The sequence below is a fragment of the Schistocerca cancellata genome, chromosome 5, assembly GCF_023864275.1.
Source record: "Schistocerca cancellata isolate TAMUIC-IGC-003103 chromosome 5, iqSchCanc2.1, whole genome shotgun sequence".
Taxonomy (NCBI): Eukaryota; Metazoa; Arthropoda; class Insecta; order Orthoptera; family Acrididae; genus Schistocerca; species Schistocerca cancellata.
The window spans coordinates 351,793,419-351,814,062 of NC_064630.1; the positions used below are offsets into that span (position 1 = coordinate 351,793,419).

General features: G+C 44.1%; 1 protein-coding gene across 1 annotated transcript in view; it reads left to right on the forward strand.

Annotated features, from left to right (window-relative positions):
- LOC126188056 (kalirin) overlaps positions 1-20,644 on the forward strand; it is a 2,181,516-nt gene that overhangs the window by 1,047,449 nt on the left and 1,113,423 nt on the right. The gene's annotated exons all lie outside the window — the stretch shown is intronic.

The window sequence follows — 20,644 nt, forward strand, 5'->3', positions numbered from 1 at the left end:
GTATTGCACTGGTGGCTGTGAGACTTAAATGTAACATTGCGTGACAAGCTGTTCTTATGTGATTCGCGTGTGGACAGTGAAAGACATAGGGTCGATGGAATGGATGAATAAATGAAAATTGTAAGGCCGTTGCAGTAGCCAAGACGCACGGACTTCAATACCTCTCTTATGTAACAGGGAAGAAATACTAAAAGAATCTAGAACTCTGCAATGTAATATGTTTCTGGAAAATAGGTCGTTACAATAAAAAAAAAATTATTGTAGCGTGTAAATCCTGAAGGCTCATGCAATAGCTTAATCGCACAACCCTTGTTCCATGTAAAATACAAGCTGCCTTGAAATCAAATCGACGGCAGTGTACAATGAAAAAGAAGGCTTAAAGAGGAAGGAAGTTGAGCGTGAGGACATGGCATGCAGAGACCCGCAGCGGTGAAGTATCTGAAAGAGTTGGACGAAAATATGGAGACACCGCTAGACGCTGTTATATTTGACCACGAATAGCACCTGTGTAGTGTCCTGAAGGAGCACCGTATCGATGATTTATACTGCTTACAGGGAAGGAGGAAAAACGTCATCCATTAAATCACAACACGGACGAAAGTGTGTGATGAGTTATCGTGACTAACGGTCATTGAAAAGGATCACGACGAAAAGTAAGAGGACGAGAGCTGCAAAAGTCTCTGCAGAATTGAATGTCGCACTCCCGAACACTAACAGCACCAAACCAACACGTAGGGAGCTCCATAAACAACAAATTTCAAAGCGAGCTGAAATACTAAAACCAACCATCAGTGATGCAAATGCCTGTAACAGGGAAAAGTTGCGCTGAGGCCATGAAACCTAGACTGTGGAGCAGTGAAAGAAAGTAATTTGTTTCACACACATGGTTACCCTGCAGTGTCGCATTACTGCCAAGTATTATGTGACAAATTGCGCTGCTCAGGTTCATCCCATGGTATAATGTTTGTTCCCCAATGGTGATCCTGTGTTTCAAGACGACACAGCTCGCGTCATCCAGGACTGGGTTTGTGAGCACGAGGACGAACTGTCGCATCTGTCTAGGGCACCACGGTCGCAAGATCTGAATATTATTGCTGTTATTGTCTACTTTGGAGACAAGAGTGCGCGATCGCTATCCAACTCCATCATTGTTACCAGATCTTGCCACTATTTTGCAGAAAGAATGGTATAAGATACCATTGGAAACCATACAGCTTCTACGTTTATCCATTTCGAAACGATTGGGACCGGTAATGTGTTGTGGTTTTTCTGTTTCCATATTTTCGTCCACCCCATCTATGAATGCACGGTAACGTTGCTGCAGCGAAATTCAGAGTGTGTGTACGACGGTATGGACTGATGCGGCGCTAGTAGTTTTGTATTCCTTGTTATGCTAGCCAACCAAAAATTGCTTGTTCCGGGACCTAGCAGAAGACATTTGTTCAAAGGTATCCGATGTGTAGACGTTTGCATGCATACGTTTCTTCATTTAACGCTAATATTGCATTATTTGTTAAAGATTCATGTTCGTGTCATCTGCAGTACCACTTAATGATTCTCGAGCAAGGGAAATTGGCCCGAAATTACACGCTGGGAGCAGATTCTCGGGCAGCGTGGACAAAATAAAACTATCCTGGAAAAATATTTCATGCACCTTAATATAGGCAACCCAACTTAGATTATCCACCCTATATGTGTGCAATGCTAAGCTGGGGCCGGCCGTGGTGGCCGAGCGGTTCTAGGCGCTTCAGTCCGGAACCGCGCGACTGCTACGGTCGCAGGTTCGAATCCTGCCTCGGACATGGATATGTGTGATGTCGTTGTTTAGGTTTAAGTAGTTCTAAGTTCTAGGGGACTGACGACCTCAGATGTTAAGTCCCATGACAATATTTTCGGAGTAGTTTTATTTTGCTTACCCTATATTTAGATCTTCCGTGATTTATTAAAAATAATCCCAGACGATACCGGAATTATATCAGATAATTTGCCTGTTATCTCTTGTCGCAACTAAGCAGAAACTATAAACTGAAAAGCACGGTTTCGGTAGAATGAAACTGGAAATATGTGATGGGCTGTATCGTAACCTGTCAGAGCAGTGTGTATCATCGACATGAGTATTTCGACATCCTTGGTTGGATAAAGGCCGCCTTTTCCATGCGTTACGGTCCTCCTATTTACTCATCCTTGCTGCTCCTGTATATTTTAATAACGTTATGCATCCACCTTTCTTAGGTTGCCTGCTCAGTCACTACATATTCAGTGGAGCATTGTAAAGAATTTCCGTGGCCCATTTGCCACCCATTCAAATGTCTGGATGTCATACCCATCTCCACTTACTTTCATTACCATGAGAACTCTCCTTGCTCCGTGGTTCATTTTGTTGTTTTCCTATCTCTCCTAGGAATTCTCAACATGTTTTTTTTATAGCTGCGGGGTAACCCTCAGATTTTGAATGTTTCTTTTTGCTTTAAAAGCTCATGTTGTACTACAAGATGGCAAAACTGACAATACACAGCGACTGTACTCGTCAGTCGCTCTTGGAAATGATACTCATCTTCCGTTGTTTATCACAGCCGTCAATAAATGAGTTTCAACTGAACACAGCGACAGATTAATATGATGCCACTCATACGTTTGGGCACAAAAAAACTACACTTCAAGCAAGATTTTCTTTGTAATGGAAACCGAAATGATGATTGCTGTGGAGACTGGACGTCACATGAAGCACCCGATGAGTACCTACCTACCTACACACACACACACACACACACACACACACACACACACACACACACACAAAGAGAGAGAGATTTTCTTCAGCGCGTGGACAAGGAATTTTTCAGTTTTTCACTGCATCAGTGGCTTGTTTCCTGTAAGAAATGTTCCGTGTAATACAGTTAGTGGAACGGAGGCGTTAGCTAACCGGACACTGTAAGAAGCCGTGAGGGATGGGCTACGAAATGACATCACCCGCCCTGGGTTACGGCGGATGGAAAGTCCTCCGGGCGTGGCTGCCTGACCGTCTTCTGGCGGCTCTGCTACAGGGCTGACTCGCGGCTTTTTCCAGCCTCACTTGTTACCAACCGGAAGCACTTGTGTGTCGAGAGCCTCCATCAACGAGAGGCTGATGGTCCACACAACTGTCCATTTACTCTACGCTAACTCCCTGGTAAGGTATGTGGGGTAAAGACGTAATGCTTTATTGGTAGTTAATCTCCTATTGATAGTTAATCTCCCTTCTAATGGCAGGAACTAGTTGTCGGGGTGCTATGTACAGCAACGCGTTTCATCCTCTCCATTCTTGTGTAGTGCACATACGTAGAAAACATTGCAAAAGCACTCTACTTAAAAATCATTATTTTCACATCCACTACTGGATGATACCCCTTTAGACTGTAGTTACAGGCGTCTATATGGCCCCTGAATGTTCTCTAAAGTCTGTTACCCACCTTCCATTAGATCGTCGTAGTTATCCTTTTCTTGTCCCGAGGAATCCAGCAAAGAATTTCCTTGGTCAGTCTATCATCCATTCACTCCACTCCCTGTCCCATCCACCTCCGTTTTATTTCCATTGCGATAATTAAGTCTTTCTCCACTCCAGTTCAGTCCTTGTCCTGTTAGTTGCTTATCCTTTTCTGGTACTAATTCCCCCTACTCGTTTCTGCCTTGATGGCTAATCAATCTCCGTTTTTGTAATGTTTCTGCTCCTCCCACTTATCAAGCCCTTATGACCGCTGTGTGCAGCGTTAAGTTGCTTGCTTTGCGGAGTGCGCTACTTAGGACATAGAAACAACGATATGTCACTCTTATGTGGCCTCACATACTCTGGTTACTGCACTTACATTCCAACGTAGAGAAGTGGCCAAACAATGAAAATCCTCAAACGTAATTTACTGAATCTAAATCCCAAACCGCCTTCCTCTGCGTGGAGCCGTATTTCTTGCCTGAAGTTCCGTAAACGAGGTTAGTAAGTATATCTGTTTTCGAGGGCCGGCCGGTGTGGCCGAGCGGTTCTAGGCGCTTCAGTCTGGAACCGCGCGCCCGCTACGGTCGCAGGTTCGAATCCTGCCTCGGGCATGGGTGTGTGTGATTTCCTTACGTTAGTTAGGTTTAAGTAGTTCTAAGTTCTAGGGGACTGATGACCTCAGATGTTAAGTCCCATAGTGCTCAGAACCATTTGTACCTTTTTTTTTTCTTCGAGTACACCGTCCATCCAGACGGTAGACTGTTTTTTTCCTGGCGTATACGTGACGTCAGCGCAGTAACTACTCCGGCGCTTTGAACTAACAACGCTAAACAACATATGTACATTCTACTCATCAGTTCTGAGCAGGCAGTGTTAAGTAGTGGACGTGTGGACCATAGTGTGTCACAAATCGCTCTGGAGCAACACTTCTAAATCAAATGTCCAGGACATTCTCTAGAAAGTTTTGTATAAGAAAAAGTTGTATACAGATATCGTCCCGCACTCCCGAACAAAAACAACGACGCGAGGATGCAAGCCGCGGCTCGATACAAATGCAAAACGCGGACATTTCTTTGCTGAAAAAAAAAAGAAATAAATGGATGACGAAATTTCATATCACCAGTATGAACTTACCTCAGAACAACAAAGTGCAGAAACTGACGTAAAAGGCCAACGGTTTGACGACATAACGGACACTCAAGCCAACGAGACGAGCGAACTGAACTACTTGGCAAAGGAGGACTTTTCTGACTGTCTGACATGGTTGTATGAACGTTCCGCGCGTTGCACTCAAGTGTGAGGGGACTATGTAGAACCCTTGCAGGATTAAAACCACCATCTTTACGTTTCTCTGTTTTTAATAATCCAGTGTCGAAACTCTTTGGTTTGGTGGAGGATGCTGTAGAAATTTTTCCAATAATAATCGATCGATACCTGTCATACTAGACATATCTGCCGATAAGAGCCGGCCCGGGGTGGCCGAGCGGTTCTAGGCGCTACAATCTGAAACCTGCATCGGGCATGGATGTGTGTTGATGTCCTTAGGTTAGTTAGGTTTAAGTAGTTCTAAGTTGAGTCCCATAGCTCTCAGAACCATTTGAACCATTTTTTTGCTGATAAGAATCATTTTTTCTGTGGATAACTATTTGGAATTTAGATGCTTTCTTTGGCGACCTGTAGGTATACACTGGACAAAATATGCATTTCCCAACCAATGCTGCTGTATTAAACGTGTTCTTATGCCAATAAAGGAAACTTCGTGCGAATATGTGTCAGAGCACAAATACGGAAATTTCGGGTTGGATTCGCAGCATATCCTAGAAATTTTTTCTGTCACTTGTGTTCGCGTCTGTAAATGCTTTGTTTATTGGAGCAAGCACCAGTTGCAACGTGTTTCTCAGGGCATGTTATACTGTAGGCCCTCTTCTAGTCAACTGGTTATCGAAGCTAATTCTCAGATTGGAGGAAGATAATGGCTTGACACCTCTTAGAGAATATAGAAATGCAGCAAAAGGGATAATTTGTGGTTGACACATGTTTGAAATACGGAAATTAATCGACGTCGCAAGCAGTAAAGTAAGTCCGAGAAAGGTGTGAAGACGTTGAAGACGATATCCGGAGACGCCGAATGGCAGCATTGTGTGCCAGAGGGATGAGACACCTGTTGGAAGCTGGTGGCGTGCCCGGGATAAGGGAGGGTGCCTCCCCTAGCAGGGCAAGCTGCCAAGCGCGCATTTGCGGGAGCTGTTACCTGCGCACTCCCGCCTCCCCATGTAGCACTCTCTTCCCGCTAAGAGCAACAACTTTTTGCCTGCTCCGTTTTCATATCGCCTGCCACCTGCTACTTTGCAGATATTTCCGTTTATGTGAAAGTGAAATTATTCAGGATGAGAGTCCTGGGTTAAGCAAAAATTGGATTTCCATCGGTCGATTATCGTAGTAATTGAAGATTGTTCTAATGTGTTCGTAGTGTTTAAGGCAATGACGGCTATCGTCATTTACGCACCATAGATAACACAAAGCGCTATATGCTGCCACACAGTTACTGAACTTACAGCTGGGGTAAATTCGTGTTGTGTTTACTAGAGACAGCCGGCCGAAGTGGCCGTGCGGTTCTAGGCGCTGCAGCCTGGAACCACGAGACCGCTACGGTCGCAGGTTCGAATCCTGCCTCGGGCATGGATGTGTGTGATGTCCTTAGGTTAGTTAGGTTTAACTAGTTTCTAAGTTCTAGGGAACTAATGACCTCAGAAGTTGAGTCTCATAGTGCTCAGAGCCATTTTACTAGAGACATTCGGTTTTATATGAAGTGGTGGTTAATTTGCTTAAGAGTATAGGGGATATAGGGGAAAATCTGTTGGGTTTAACAGTATTCACATTTTCTTTTTTACGTGTCAAATACGATTACGTTTACGAAATAGTGTGAATTGATAAAACAAAAATTTCAGACTTACTTGTAATGCTATTTGTTAAAAATTTATTGTGGAAAAATTGTGACAGTTTGAGCATTTAAATCTGTAAATGTGCGTTTAGGTATTTTCTTCGTACGACTAAGTATACAGTGTTACAGGTGGCTTAATAGAATAAAAACTGTGGAGGCAAAAAGAAAAAGCCTGTTGATTGTTGCAATATTTTACTTGTTAGTTTCATCTGGTCAAAGTAGGATTGCCATGTGTCGTTAGCAGCATGTAACTGACAACTTTTCTGCAGTTTTTAAATGTTTCCAGTGTGTCTGTAAATCTATGATTTTGGAATATGTGTAGAGGACGCCAGGAAACATAAAGGTCAAACCAAGGTTCACGAAATTGAAACTCGTCTTCTATGGAGAAGTCTGGAAGGGGGCTTTTTGTGTCAGTGGATGAAAGCCAGGGTGGCCAGGAATTCGGTTCGCGAGCCGTGGCCTGGCACGAGAGCGATAGCGCTTAGCCTGGCCGGGAGGAGGAGGAAACTGCGACCGCGCCGCATTTAAATGGGAATGCAGCCACACTGCGTACGATTTGCCTGTATATTTCACATTTTTCAACATATAGATAAAAAAAACAAATGTTTTGTATTATTGAATTATTGTTGGCGCAATGAAGACATCGGCATATAGACAGAACCAGATAACTTCAGATTTTCGCACGCAGGTTGCCACGTAATCTTGACTTGCATAGTTTCATAATCGAAAAAAGCGTCTTTCACAAACATGCGTTGGTCGAAATATTTATTTACTTTTGTAACCTCAGTATGGAGGTGTGGAATCACCTTGCAATGTCTTACTGTGAGCAGTGTGCAGACAAGTTCACTTAAAATGCGAGGTCTGCAACCCATTCCGCAAGTTCTAGTTTTCGTTCCTGCACTCCTTTTTCCTTCATAAATTCAACAATAGCGAGTCTCAAATCGAAAAATCGTTCTAGACATGCCCTTTGATTTGGCCAGCGCACTTAGCAGTAAGATATTGTTGTTGTTGTTGTTGTTGTTGTTGTGGTCTTCAGTCCTGAGACTGGTTTGATGCAGCTCTCCATGCTACTCTATCCTGTGCAAGCTTCTTCATCTCCCAGTATCTACTGCAGCCTACATCCTTCTGAATCTGCTTAGTGTATTCATCTCTTGGTCTCCCTCTACGATTTTTACCCTCCACACTGCCCTCCAATGCTAAATTTGTGATCCCTTGATGCCTCAAAACATGTCCTACCAACCGATCCCTTCTTCTAGTCAAGTTGTGCCACAAACTTCTCTTCTCCCCAATCCTATTCAATACCTCCTCATTAGTTACGTGATCTACCCACCTTATCTTCAGCATTCTTCTGTAGCACCACATTTCGAAAGCTTCTATTCTCTTCTTGTCCAAACTAGTTATCGTCCATGTTTCACTTCCATACATGGCTACACTCCATACAAATACTTTCAGAAACGACTTCCTGACACTTAAATCTATACTCGATGTTAACAAATTCCTCTTCTTGAGAAACGCTTTCCTTGCCATTGCCAGTCTACATTTTATATCCTCTCTACTTCGACCATCATCGGTTATTTTACTCCCTAAATAGCAAAACTCCTTTACTACTTTAAGTGTCTCATTTCCTAATCTAATTCCCTCAGCATCACCCGACTTAATTTGACTACATTCCATTATCCTCGTTTTGCTTTTGTTGATGTTCATCTTATATCCTCCTTTCAAGACACTGTCCATTCCGTTCAACTGCTCTTCCAAGTCCTTTGCTGTCTCTGACAGAATTACAATGTCATCGGCGAACCTCAAAGTTTTTACTTCTTCTCCATGAATTTTGATACCTACTCCGAATTTTTCTTTTGTTTCCTTTACTGCTTGCTCAATATACAGATTGAATAACATTGGGGAGAGGCTACAACCCTGTCTTACTCCCTTCCCAACCACTGCTTCCCTTTCATGCCCCTCGACTCTTATAACTGCCATCTGGTTTCTGTACAAACTGTAAATAGCCTTTCGCTCCCTGTATTTTACCCCTGCCACCTTCAGAATTTGAAAGAGAGTATTCCAGTTAACATTGTCAAAAGCTTTCTCTAAGTCTACAAATGCAAGAAACGTAGGTTTGCCTTTTCTTAATCTTTCTTCTAAGATAAGTCGTAAGGTCAGTATTGCCTCACGTGTTCCAACATTTCTGCGGAATCCAAACTGATCTTCCCCGAGGTCGGCTTCTACCAGTTTTTCCATTCGTCTGTAAAGAATTCGCGTTAGTATTTTGCAGCTGTGACTTATTAAACTGATAGTTCGGTAATTTTCACATCTGTCAACACCTGCTTTCTTTGGGATTGGAATTATTATATTCTTCCTGAAGTCTGAGGGTATTTCGCCTGTCTCATACATCGTGCTCACCAGATGGTAGAGTTTTGTCATGACTGGCTCTCCCGAGGCCATCAGTAGTTCAAATGGAATGTTGTCTACTCCCGGGGCCTTGTTTTGACTCAGGTCTTTCAGTGCTCTGTCAAACTCTTCACGCAGTATCTTATCTCCCATTTCATCTTCATCTACATCCTCTTCCATTTCCATAATATTGTCCTCAAGTACATCGCCCTTGTATAAACCCTCTATATACTCCTTCGACCTTTCTGCCTTCCCTTCTTTGCTTAGAACTGGGTTGCCATCTGAGCTCTTGATATTCATACAAGAGGTTCTCTTCTCTCCAAAGGTCTCTTTAATTTTCCTGTAGGCAGTATCTATCTTACCCCTAGTGAGACAAGCCTCTACATCCTTACATTTGTCCTCTAGCCATCCCTGCATAGCCATTTTTATTATATTAGGTCTTCATATTCTTCGTTCAGTTCCGATGAATACTGTTGCAACTGACACAATGCGTGCAACTCCATAAATTTCGCTACTCGTACCACTAATTTCTTCATCTGCTTGCAAATTTAGCACAAAGTGTTTCTTGATGTACAAAACAATGACTCTCATTTTCCATCAAGTAACTTTTCGCCCTTTCATTGCCAACTAAAGGTATAATTTTTTTCTGCAATGTATTGTACTTTCGTTTCATAGTAAATTTGGAGTATCCGTCGCTCATGTGAGTGCATGATATATATCGAGAACTTCTGTCATTCCCATTCATTTTTAAAGGCTTCTCACGACAGAGCGCAATACTGCTTCTTTTTGTGCAAACAGCTACTGGTCCTGCCAACGTCCTTCGTACCACGAACGAGTAGAGATGGGTATAGAGCGCTGACACCACGATTCCGCAGAACTGAAGTGACTTGTGTCGGTCGAAAAATGCCATAGCGCAGTATTAAAGAAAATGTTGCGCTGTACCGGGTACTTCAGGGAAGGAACAAACAAAACCGAAACAGGCCGAATCTTCGCCCACCCGTGGCCCGCACACAATGCTCGCCCGAAGTACGCACGCCGTGGCCGGCCCTGATGGAAGCTGTCTTGCTGTTGAGCAAATTACTCGTGTCAGTCACGGCTGAAGGAAACAGGTAAATCAGGTAGCCCGGAAGACGTTGTGCAAGGCGTGTCGATAGTGTTACACGTAGCAGAAAAACACTGAACAAATGTTTGAGGTCGTATTGAAACCCGGTAACTGTTGATGCGAAAAGACGATCGTCCTATTACGTAGTTGCCTCGTCGACTCCTCGATGATAGACTAGTTTTCATAACACGATTTGGCATCACTGAAAAGCGAAATAACACATTTCAGTTTTCCCTGTCGTAATTTCCCTAGGTTAAATACAATACGTCGTACTGCATCGTGCAACACGAGCTATTACGTGAGTGACCATACCCTTGCAAAAGGACGTCAAGTTCTTCGGGCCCCTTACTGTTTTCCCAAAAGATGTCTTTTAACAAACAGGCTATGTACCAGTAGCAGATACACTTTTTACCGCGCCGTCACTTTCATACCAAGCTTTTCTGTACTTTTATTTCCAAAATATACATAATACTGCACTTATATGGACTCATTTCAGTTCTGCGGACGACAGTAATTGCTAATCACATGCACTGTCTCTTCCGAGAAAACTTTACATTTCCACCTGTCAGGTGGCGGCAGAAATAAATTGTCTAAAATGTGAACGTGAAGGAAGCTAAGAAAATCTTCCTAACGCGTTAACCGGTTGACATTCAATAATATAAAAGAAATAATTTGAAAATTTTTCACAAAATTGACGTTTATTATCGTAGTAAGCAACGAATACGGGAAGAAATTGGCAAAAGTAAACAATTAATTGTTTTAAAGTTGTGGTTTCTCTTTAGAACCGCAGGAACATACAGTATATTTGAAAATATCCATGAATCCATAATGCCTAACAAATTATAGTTCTAAATAACAAATGAGCCTAAAATTTAATAAATTTATACCAAAAGTACATACTTCTCTATTGGCTTCATTTCGAAACCACTCGTAACAGCAGTAGCCACTATAATACAGTACATTTCTAGTTTGTGTCGTGCAGTAGCTTCAGTAGTTTCAAGCGAAAGTTACTGGTACCTAAAAACGAAAAATTAATAAAGTGTAGGCTTCAGCCAGAAATCGCTGGTATTCAAAAGGTTAATATTGATGCAGACCAATTATGTACTAAATTAAATGAAAGAAAGAGAATATTCCAAAGTCTGAAGCAAAGCGTCTCTTCGTTAGGAATAAGCTCAAGAGTAAAACATTATGGAAAATTAAAAAGATGTGGAAAGGAGGAAAAGTTTCGTCGTTGTTTCTTACCACCACGGGGCCTGAAGAAGGTATTTAGGATGAGATTCTTCGAGGCGCCGCGCACGAATATCTGCCTGTTCTAATTCTGGATATTTGACGGGAGTGACAGCGAGAATTGTAAACTGTAGAACGCATGGTACTTCTTTTAGGGCCATATCAGCAACGTTTCATCTTACATATCCGTACTGATTCTAGTAAGTGTGTATTCGTTTTGTGCCTTTGCTGTACTCCGTGAATGAGAGCTTGTCCACGCGATGTTGATAGCACGAAGATAAAGTTTGAGTTATGTTTCCTCTGAGTTCATTTGCTTTCTGCGAACTCGAGTGCGTACGCTGTATATGTTCTTAAAAGATGGCCCAACGCACTACTTCACATGCTTGCATTGCGCTTGCGCCAAACCACGTGCATGTGCGTGTGCAGGATGCAGATCACCACGATGTGCTTGCGGGGGTACTTTTTGTCGTATTGTAGCAGTAAGTTCACTTTGTATTCAGTACACAGATGGAGCGCAGGAAGAACAATAGCTTATATTTCTCTTTACGAGCTGTAACTGATGTAATCATCACCATCCCTGTTACAGCAGTGTGTGGCACACTGCTTGTTATTGCTAACTGAAATCTAACTTTATATACCCATGCCTTCCAGACCTTTGCCTTTCGTGGGCAAGTGCTCTACCATATGAGCTATTCGAACACGACTCACGTTCTGCCCTCACAACTTTACTTCCACCAGCACCTTTTCTCCTATCTTCCAAATTTTCATACCAGCGCACATTCGTTGCAGAGCAAAAATTCATTCTAGAAACTATACCCCTGGGCTGTGGCCCTGACAGTTCTCTACAATATCCTTTATTCCAGGAGCGCCAGTTCCGCGCGTTATAGGCCGGGGAAGTTCTGTGGACTTTGGAGGACAGGAGAAAAGGTGCTAAAGGATGTAAAGTTGTGAGGGTAAGCCGTGAGTCGTGCTAGGATAAAGCAGTCGGTAGAGAACTTGCCCGTGGAAATCCAAGATCCTATGTTCGAGTCCCCGTCCAGCACACAGTTTTAATCTGCCGGAAATTTCATCACCGCACACTCCGCTGAAGAGTGAAAATTCATTGTGCATCAGGCCACTGTCAAGACTGCAGACAGCAAAAGCAGTGATTCAGACCCTTCGTTATTGTGTGATAAGTGCTGCACTCTGAACAAATTTGATGTTCCCAGTAGTCACAATTTAATATCAATCCCTTAGACTCGAGCTTTAGTTCAGAACAGTTCCTACGAGGGATGACATTCTCCGAATAGCACCTGAATGAAACGAATTTAGCATCAGTCGCTAGAGTGATCGTTCCATTTCCTGTCGCTGCTCGGTTTTACTCCGACTTTTCTTTTGTGACGTACCTAAATACAGTCGGTAACTATTACTCGAAAGCAGTAAGCTAGTCTTCTTTCGTTCTTTCTTCATTCCTGTATCATTAAAGCTCACATTATCTACCATGTTGGTTGCATGGAGAGCAGACTAGCCAAACCGCATGAATACTTTGTTCCATTACAGCTCTGTTTATACCTACCGTGTAAGGCGGAGGGAGGATGTAGCTAAGAAGTAAACACACTATAATGTTCTTAAATCTTCCATCAAAACCCGCGTTATCCGTCCGATTTATCGATTGTTGCATGTGCAACCGCTTCGTTTAGGATATTTCCAAGTGATAAAGTTATCCATTTTCTTGCATTCATTCCCGGTGTACAGATTCCAGTAATCTGCCGGATATCACCACACTATCTAGAGAGACCATTGTCATTATAATCGAGGTAAATCTCTTTGTGTTGGTAATCCATCTCGAGTCTGATTAAAATAGATGATCTGCATTTCTCCTCATCCCCCTTTCCGAGGATTAAGCCCCGGTTCCTCGTTGTCTGGCATCTGGGACCACGCCTTCCTCGTGATTTATGGCCAACGTCATTCCTGACGAATTTGATGAGCCAGCTCTCTGGAGCAGGCGGAAATGCTGATGGTTCCCCTCCTGTTATTTGTTTTGTTTCTCTCAACAGCGGAACCGAGTCGTTCTACTCGATTAGGAAATGCAAATGCCCGTTCGTGCTCTCTTTTCTAAACCATTATTCATCTAAATCCGTCTTAACCTTCTGCTCGCCGTCTGAATAGGAGAAAAAATCCCATTACTCCTATGCTCATTTCCGCCCTATCTACGTGTTAAATACTTGATACTTCGCTAACACTTTTCACGCTTACAGTTTTGTAATGAAACGGAGGAAATGCGTTCGTTACATGAAGTTGTTGCCCTATACTGAGTGTGAGTTTGCGAGCGATCCCTCACAGCTAGAAAGCCTGCATGCAACGAGACTTTTCAGTCTCGGTATATTTTTTATGAGACTTCATACATAATCCCTTTCTGATTATAAATAAATGTGTGCACAGTAGAAAATTGAAGAAAAAGAAATTTCAGTATCTTTGGACTAATGGTCCCACTTCATGCGCGATAGATTTCCACGCGAAGAGCAATTCCTGGAATACTATGTAGGCTTTCTCCAGCATTTTATCTTTATACAAGTCAAATGACAAAGTCTTGCCGCGCGGGATTAGCCGCGCGGTGTAAGGCGCTGCAGTCATGGACTGTGCGGCTGGTCCCGGCGGAGGTTCGAGTCCTCACTCAGGCCTGGGTGTGTGTGTTTGTCCTTAGGATAATTTAGGTTAAGTAGTGTGTAAGCTTAGGGAGTGATGACCTTAGCAGTTAAGTCTCATAAGATTTCACACACATTTGAACATTTTAACAAAGTCTTCATTGAATCGTCAGACTGCACGTCAACAAAGCCATTTACTGATTAGATCCACCACGTAACTACGCTCACTTCTACAAGAGTATTTTTTGACCATAAGCGGTTGTCTTGTACCATTTACTGATTAGATCCACCACGTAACTGCGCTCATTTCTACAAGAGTATTTTTTGACCATAAGCAGTTGTCTTGCTCTATTGTTGTCACGAAGAAAAGACGTTTCAAAGCCTGTCAAAACCCCGTCCTGCACTTCTGAAATACACGGTAGAGTAGTGGTTCTCATGTCGTTATATATATATATATATATATATATATATATATATATATATATATATATACTCCTGGAAATGGAAAAAAGAACACATTGACACCGGTGTGTCAGACCCACCATACTTGCTCCGGACACTGCGAGAGGGCTGTACAAGCAATGATCACACGCACGGCACAGCGGACACACCAGGAACCGCGGTGTTGGCCGTCGAATGGCGCTAGCTGCGCAGCATTTGTGCACCGCCGCCGTCAGTGTCAGCCAGTTTGCCGTGGCATACGGAGCTCCATCGCAGTCTTTAACACTGGTAGCATGCCGCGACAGCGTGGACGTGAACCGTATGTGCAGTTGACGGACTTTGAGCGAGGGCGTATAGCGGGCATGCGGGAGGCCGGGTGGACGTACCGCCGAATTGCTCAACACGTGGGGCGTGAGGTCTCCACAGTACATCGATGTTGTCGCCAGTGGTCGGCGGAAGGTGCACGTGCCCGTCGACCTGGGACCGGACCGCAGCGACGCACGGATGCACGCCAAGACCGTAGGATCCTACGCAGTGCCGTAGGGGACCGCACCGCCACTTCCCAGCAAATTAGGGACACTGTTGCTCCTGGGGTATCGGCGAGGACCATTCGCAACCGTCTCCATGAAGCTGGGCTACGGTCCCGCACACCGTAAGCCGTCTTCCGCTCACGCCCCAACATCGTGCAGCCCGCCTCCAGTGGTGTCGCGACAGGCGTGAATGGAGGGACGAATGGAGACGTGTCGTCTTCAGCGATGAGAGTCGCTTCTGCCTTGGTGCCAATGATGGTCGTATGCGTGTTTGGCGCCGTGCAGGTGAGCGCCACAATCAGGACTGCATACGACCGAGGCACACAGGGCCAACACCCGGCATCATGGTGTGGGGAGCGATCTCCTACACTGGCCGTACACCACTGGTGATCGTCGAGGGGACATTGAATAGTGCACGGTACATCCAAACCGTCATCGAACCCATCGTTCTACCATTCCTAGACCGGCAAGGGAACTTGCTGTTCCAACAGGACAATGCACGTCCGCATGTATCCCGTGCCACACAACGTGCTCTAGAAGGTGTAAGTCAACTACCCTGGCCAGCAAGATCTCCGGATCTGTCCCCCATTGAGCATGTTTGGGACTGGATGAAGCGTCATCTCACGCGGTCTGCACGTCCAGCACGAACGCTGGTCCAACTGAGGCGCCAGGTGGAAATGGCATGGCAAGCCGTTCCACAGGACTACATCCAGCATCTCTACGATCGTCTCCATGGGAGAATAGCAGCCTGCATTGCTGCGAAAGGTGGATATACACTGTACTAGTGCCGACATTGTGCATGCTCTGTTGCCTGTGTCTATGTGCCTGTGGTTCTGTCAGTGTGATCATGTGAGGTATCTGACCCTAGGAATGTGTCAATAAAGTTTCCCCTTCCTGGGACAATGAATTCACGGTGTTCTTATTTCAATTTCCAGGAGTATATATATATATATATATATATATATATATATATACGGCAGCGCAAACTAGATGTTTCGTAAATCGCAGCTGACGCGTTGTGTATGAGATCTGACGGCAGTGCTAGTCAAACAATACAACTATTATAAAAGCTGCGTGTGAGGAACAGTTAGACAGATTTATAAACCAGAGTATCTCTTGCAGCATTGAGAGCAGTTCCGAGACGATATGCTCTGTTAACCCGCATTGTGACCTCCACTGACGACCTTCGGTACCTAGTTCGAATGAAGTGAACTGCCTTATTCTTTTTATAGACGTACGTGAAAGAATATTTCACAAGGGCGTTCCTCGACTGTCAGCGCTTTGAAAACAAACATGAACGAAGGAATTCAAGAAATGACAGCGGCCGTAAAAGGAAGGACGTTCGGCTGTAGGCGCATCGTTTCTTTGTCGTCCAGGGACGGTTGATGGTCACTTCATGATATCGTCACATTTCACTTGGAATCGGACAGAGGTGCTAGAATTTGATTCCAGTCCTGTCAAAATAATTTACTAGTTACCTGCAGTTATTAAACCATTGCCAGGCTTGCTAACAGCTGATTAGCACAGATTCGAATATATGACCAAAGATACTTGTGCTTCCAACAGTGGTCCGTTATGCTGCGTTTCCAAATTATTTCTACGACTTATCTTCGATAGGTCATCGGACTACCATTTTGCTAATTGATCGTTACCACTGACAGTATTTTCGCGTCCTGTAATGAACAGCAGCGTGCTTGAATATGAAAAGATAAGATTAAAAGATGAAGCTGTCGTCAATGTGAAGGTAGATTTGGATACCGTATAGTGCTTTACTAGGCTTACTTGTATTAGAAATAGTATACGCTTGTCCTCCTCCGAGCTTTGTACTAAATTATCCTGCCATTGGCAGGAGGCACCTACAGCTTAACATGAACTCTCAATCAATGTGCACCTTGCCAATTTTCACATTGATTTATCGTTGCAACCGCCGAAAAAAGCGATAAGTGATGGAAAAAACACCAGGATCTCCTGAAGGTTGAACCTCGAAACTTTGCACGTTTAGTCTGGCGCATATTTAGCCACCATCCGTGATAAGACGTTCCTTTTGAACATGAAAGAAAAGTCGTGTAGTCCGCAGCTCGTGGTCGTGCGGCAGCGTTCTCGCTTCCCACGCCCGGGTTCCCGGGTTCGATTCCCGGCGGGGTCAGGGATTTTCTCTGCCTCGTGATGACTGGGTGTTGTGTGCTGTCCTTAGGTTAGTTAGGTTTAAGTAGTTCTAAGTTCTAGGGGACTGATGACCATAGATGTCCCATAGTGCTCAGAGCCATTTGAACCATTTTGAAAAGTCGTGTAGAATGGTAGTACACTCAACGTGTTACAATCCTGAACTCTGGCGCATTGCTAAGGACAGTTCATAGATGGAATATTCCTGAATAATTTAGACCACTCAACGAATAGTAGAAGCGTTGAGTCTCGACAGTTACATACAAAATAATGAAAACTTTCTAGCTTTCGGAAAAAAACGCTTTAACGAACTAGAGAAATATTTGTGTTCTAGCAGAACTATCCTACCATAAATTTTCTTGAGTATTCGTTGTGAAAGACTGTTTTCGGCACAAGAAATGTAAATATACATGACTCGTTTCGGGCATAAACTACATATCAATAAGTGTACAGCCTCATAGAACTACTCGATGACCATTTTCAGACGGTCACCTATAAGGTATACATGTAAGTCTTACGTCGTATCAGTTTACTGACATGGTCTACACCGCTGTGCAGACGAAAATAGCCGTTGAGTGGTATAAACATGAGATTGTACATCATGTAGGCGGGTGTTTTTTTTTTTTTTTAATGCAATTTGTGCGTGGTTGAACCAGTGGCTTATTTTCAATATTAATACACCACCTCTAACAATGATAATGAATAAAGCTAAATATTCAAAGTGCAATGTGTCCACAAATTATCTTTACAACTGAAGAGTTTAATACCTTTAAAACTATACTAAATATTAACAAATGGTTATCAACATGTGATAAGATAATTACAGTTTTGTTTCCTCATTCATGCACATCGTTGTGTGCATCTTTAGCAGCACGTTTGATGTCTATTCGGAATTTCGTTTCTCTCCTCATATGATTTAAGGTCTCCACGTTGACATGTTCAAATGCACTGCGGATGCGTGCCTTCAAGTGCAGTAGGTCTCCAAACTTGGTTCGGTACACTGGATCCTTTTTAAAACACCCTTAGGAAGAAGTCAAGTGGTGTGAGGCCAGGGGATCGCGGCAGCCAAACACTGAACTTTCTCATTTAGCCTCCACAATTTATCAGGTTTTCAAGTTCCATTTTGCGTCAAAATTGTGTCATCTGAAAGGTAAGAAACCTTATCGCATGTTGAAACCCATTTGATAATTTATAATATAGTTGCAAAGTAAAAGTCTTGAGTTGTAAAGATAATTCATGGACACCCTGCATTGCACTAGATTTAGAGATGTTCATCAAATTATCCTGGTGGAAGTGATCTACAGAACGCCAGCACGCGTTGCTAGAGTTGAAACCGACTGATTTAGTCCGTACTATAGGGTAGCCAAATAGCCTGAGAGGTTAACCGGAATCATTGGAAGAAAGCTGCCCGTTTCTAATATTTTTTCCGCGTAATGTTATGTGGAAAATCTGAACAATGTAGTCAGGTTTCTGGTACCACTGTAATTTCGCATAAGGGTCATAAAGATGAGGTCAAAGAGCCTAGGGCACAGAAGGAGGCACGCAGTCATTTCTTTCTCGCACCCTGCTCGCGAGTGAAACAAAAGAAGGAGCTTCTACTGTATTACGTTCCTCCACAGTCGCGAAATACGTATGCAGATGTAATCGTGATGGGGTAGCGATAGAACGTACGCTTTTCCCACCGGAAGTTCACACCGTGGACAAAAGTAGTGAGTACTCACATCCGTACGTCAGTGCTGATACGCCGGCGGAGATAGCGTGCAGTGCAACGCGCCGGGGTCAAGGCTGCGCGGTGCTTAGGTCGGCCGAGCCGGCGGCCGGCGGCCGGCGGGAGATGGTATCGCGCCGGCCCCTGCAGTAATGAAACGGCCGAGCTGATTGGACGGCTGTCGTTAATTGTTCCGGCCATCGCCGCCCGACACGCCATTACTCCCCAGCGGCCGCTGTCGCCGTTACCATTAGGCCGCCCCCCCCCCCCTCCCCCCACTTAGGAGTGGCACACACCAAAACTGCGAGGCTGACAGCTTCGCCATCCAATTAATAAAGGCTTTTTACTCCATAACACTTTAGGCGCGGGAGGTTCGCGAGAACCGCACATGAAAGCGGCTTCTGAAAAGGCTATCGTTATTTAAATCATGCGCAGTATTCCTAGACAAATACGATCCCGCTTAGGCACGTAGTGTCAGTGGTTTACGGAGAGTAGCGGCTGTGCAATGTCCATAACCTACTGTGGGAAAACAAAACATGGAAATATACACTCATTTGACAAAAGTCATGGGACAGCGATAGGCACATACACAGATGGCGGTAGTATCGCGTACACAAAGTATAAGAGGGCAGTGCATTGGCACAGCTGTCATTTGAACTCAAGTGTTTAGCGAGAAAAGGTTGTAACACGCCCGGGAGTACAAATGGGTGGGGTCCCTTTAATATGTTTGTCGTTTCGGACTGTCGCTTGACCGTGCGCCCTGTCCACACCACGTACCTGGTAATCCCGCGGCGGTCGAGCTGTTGTGCTCCACACTGCAGCTGGCTTGCATGGAATTATCTATCGAAATACGCAAGCGAATTAGGGAAGCCGCTCAACGTCAAAACACAACACTGTTCTACGTCTGGTATGAACAACTATATTCTGAGACAATAAAAGGAAATCGCATGTTGCACTGTTTTCTAATTCAGAAGTGTTACCCCAATTAATGGTTGATTAACAATCCACAATATCATTCGGACGAGCGCACGCGTAACCGACACGACGCGGGTGATTGTTGATGATGCGGAAGCCGAATGATCGCACGAAAGTTCTTACGCTCGTCACGCATATGCAGAAATTTGGAACCAGTCGTCCTTGACACTAGTAATGATATAACACTGTTCGTAAAGTTAATTTTTCAATTCTCAGTTCTCACTTGTACGAGCGTGCGCGTAACCGTCGCGGCGCGGTTGATTGTTGATAATGCGGAAACGCGATGACCGAACGCAAGTTCTCACGCTGGCTACAAATCACTGGCACTTGATTGCACTCTTTTATGGTAAGTAATTTCTTCTGATTCACATCATTTCATTCTGGTAGACCGAACACGGCGCGGATGACTGATACTGTACGGTACGACGCGCAACGTGAGGATACACAAATACGTTATCAGCATCACTGCTCATTTTTAAATTACTTCCTGACGCTCTTTCCTCTGAATTATTTACTTATTTTATCACTTTACTGTAATAGCACTTGTAGCAACACTTCAACTTCCATGCTAACAATGCCTCTCACATGCAGAGCTACACACCACACAACGTAACAGCTCCGTGTCCCGCGCTCGACTCTCTACAGACGCGGCTGCCCGCAAAGATACTCCACAACTAAGCCAGCGATATGACAATACGCTTACAAGGTTTCCGACGTTATTATTGCCACACGATGGGAATTAAGATTTTGGACGCGGTATGGTACTTGGAGCTAGACGCACAGGACACCCATTTCCGAAATCGTTAGGGAATTCACTACTCCGAGATGCACAGTGTGAAGAGTATACCGAGAATATCAAACTTACAACGGACGACGCACTGATCGATGGCCTTCTCTTAACGATCGAGCCCTGCGCCGTTTTCGTAGTTTTGAGTGCTGACAGACAAGCAACACTGCGTGAAATAATCGCAGAAATCAGTGTGGGACGTACAACGAACGTGTCGGTTAGGGTGGTACGGCGAAATTTGGCGTTAATGGGCTGTGGCAGCAGACGACCGACGCGAGTGCCTTTGCTAATAGCA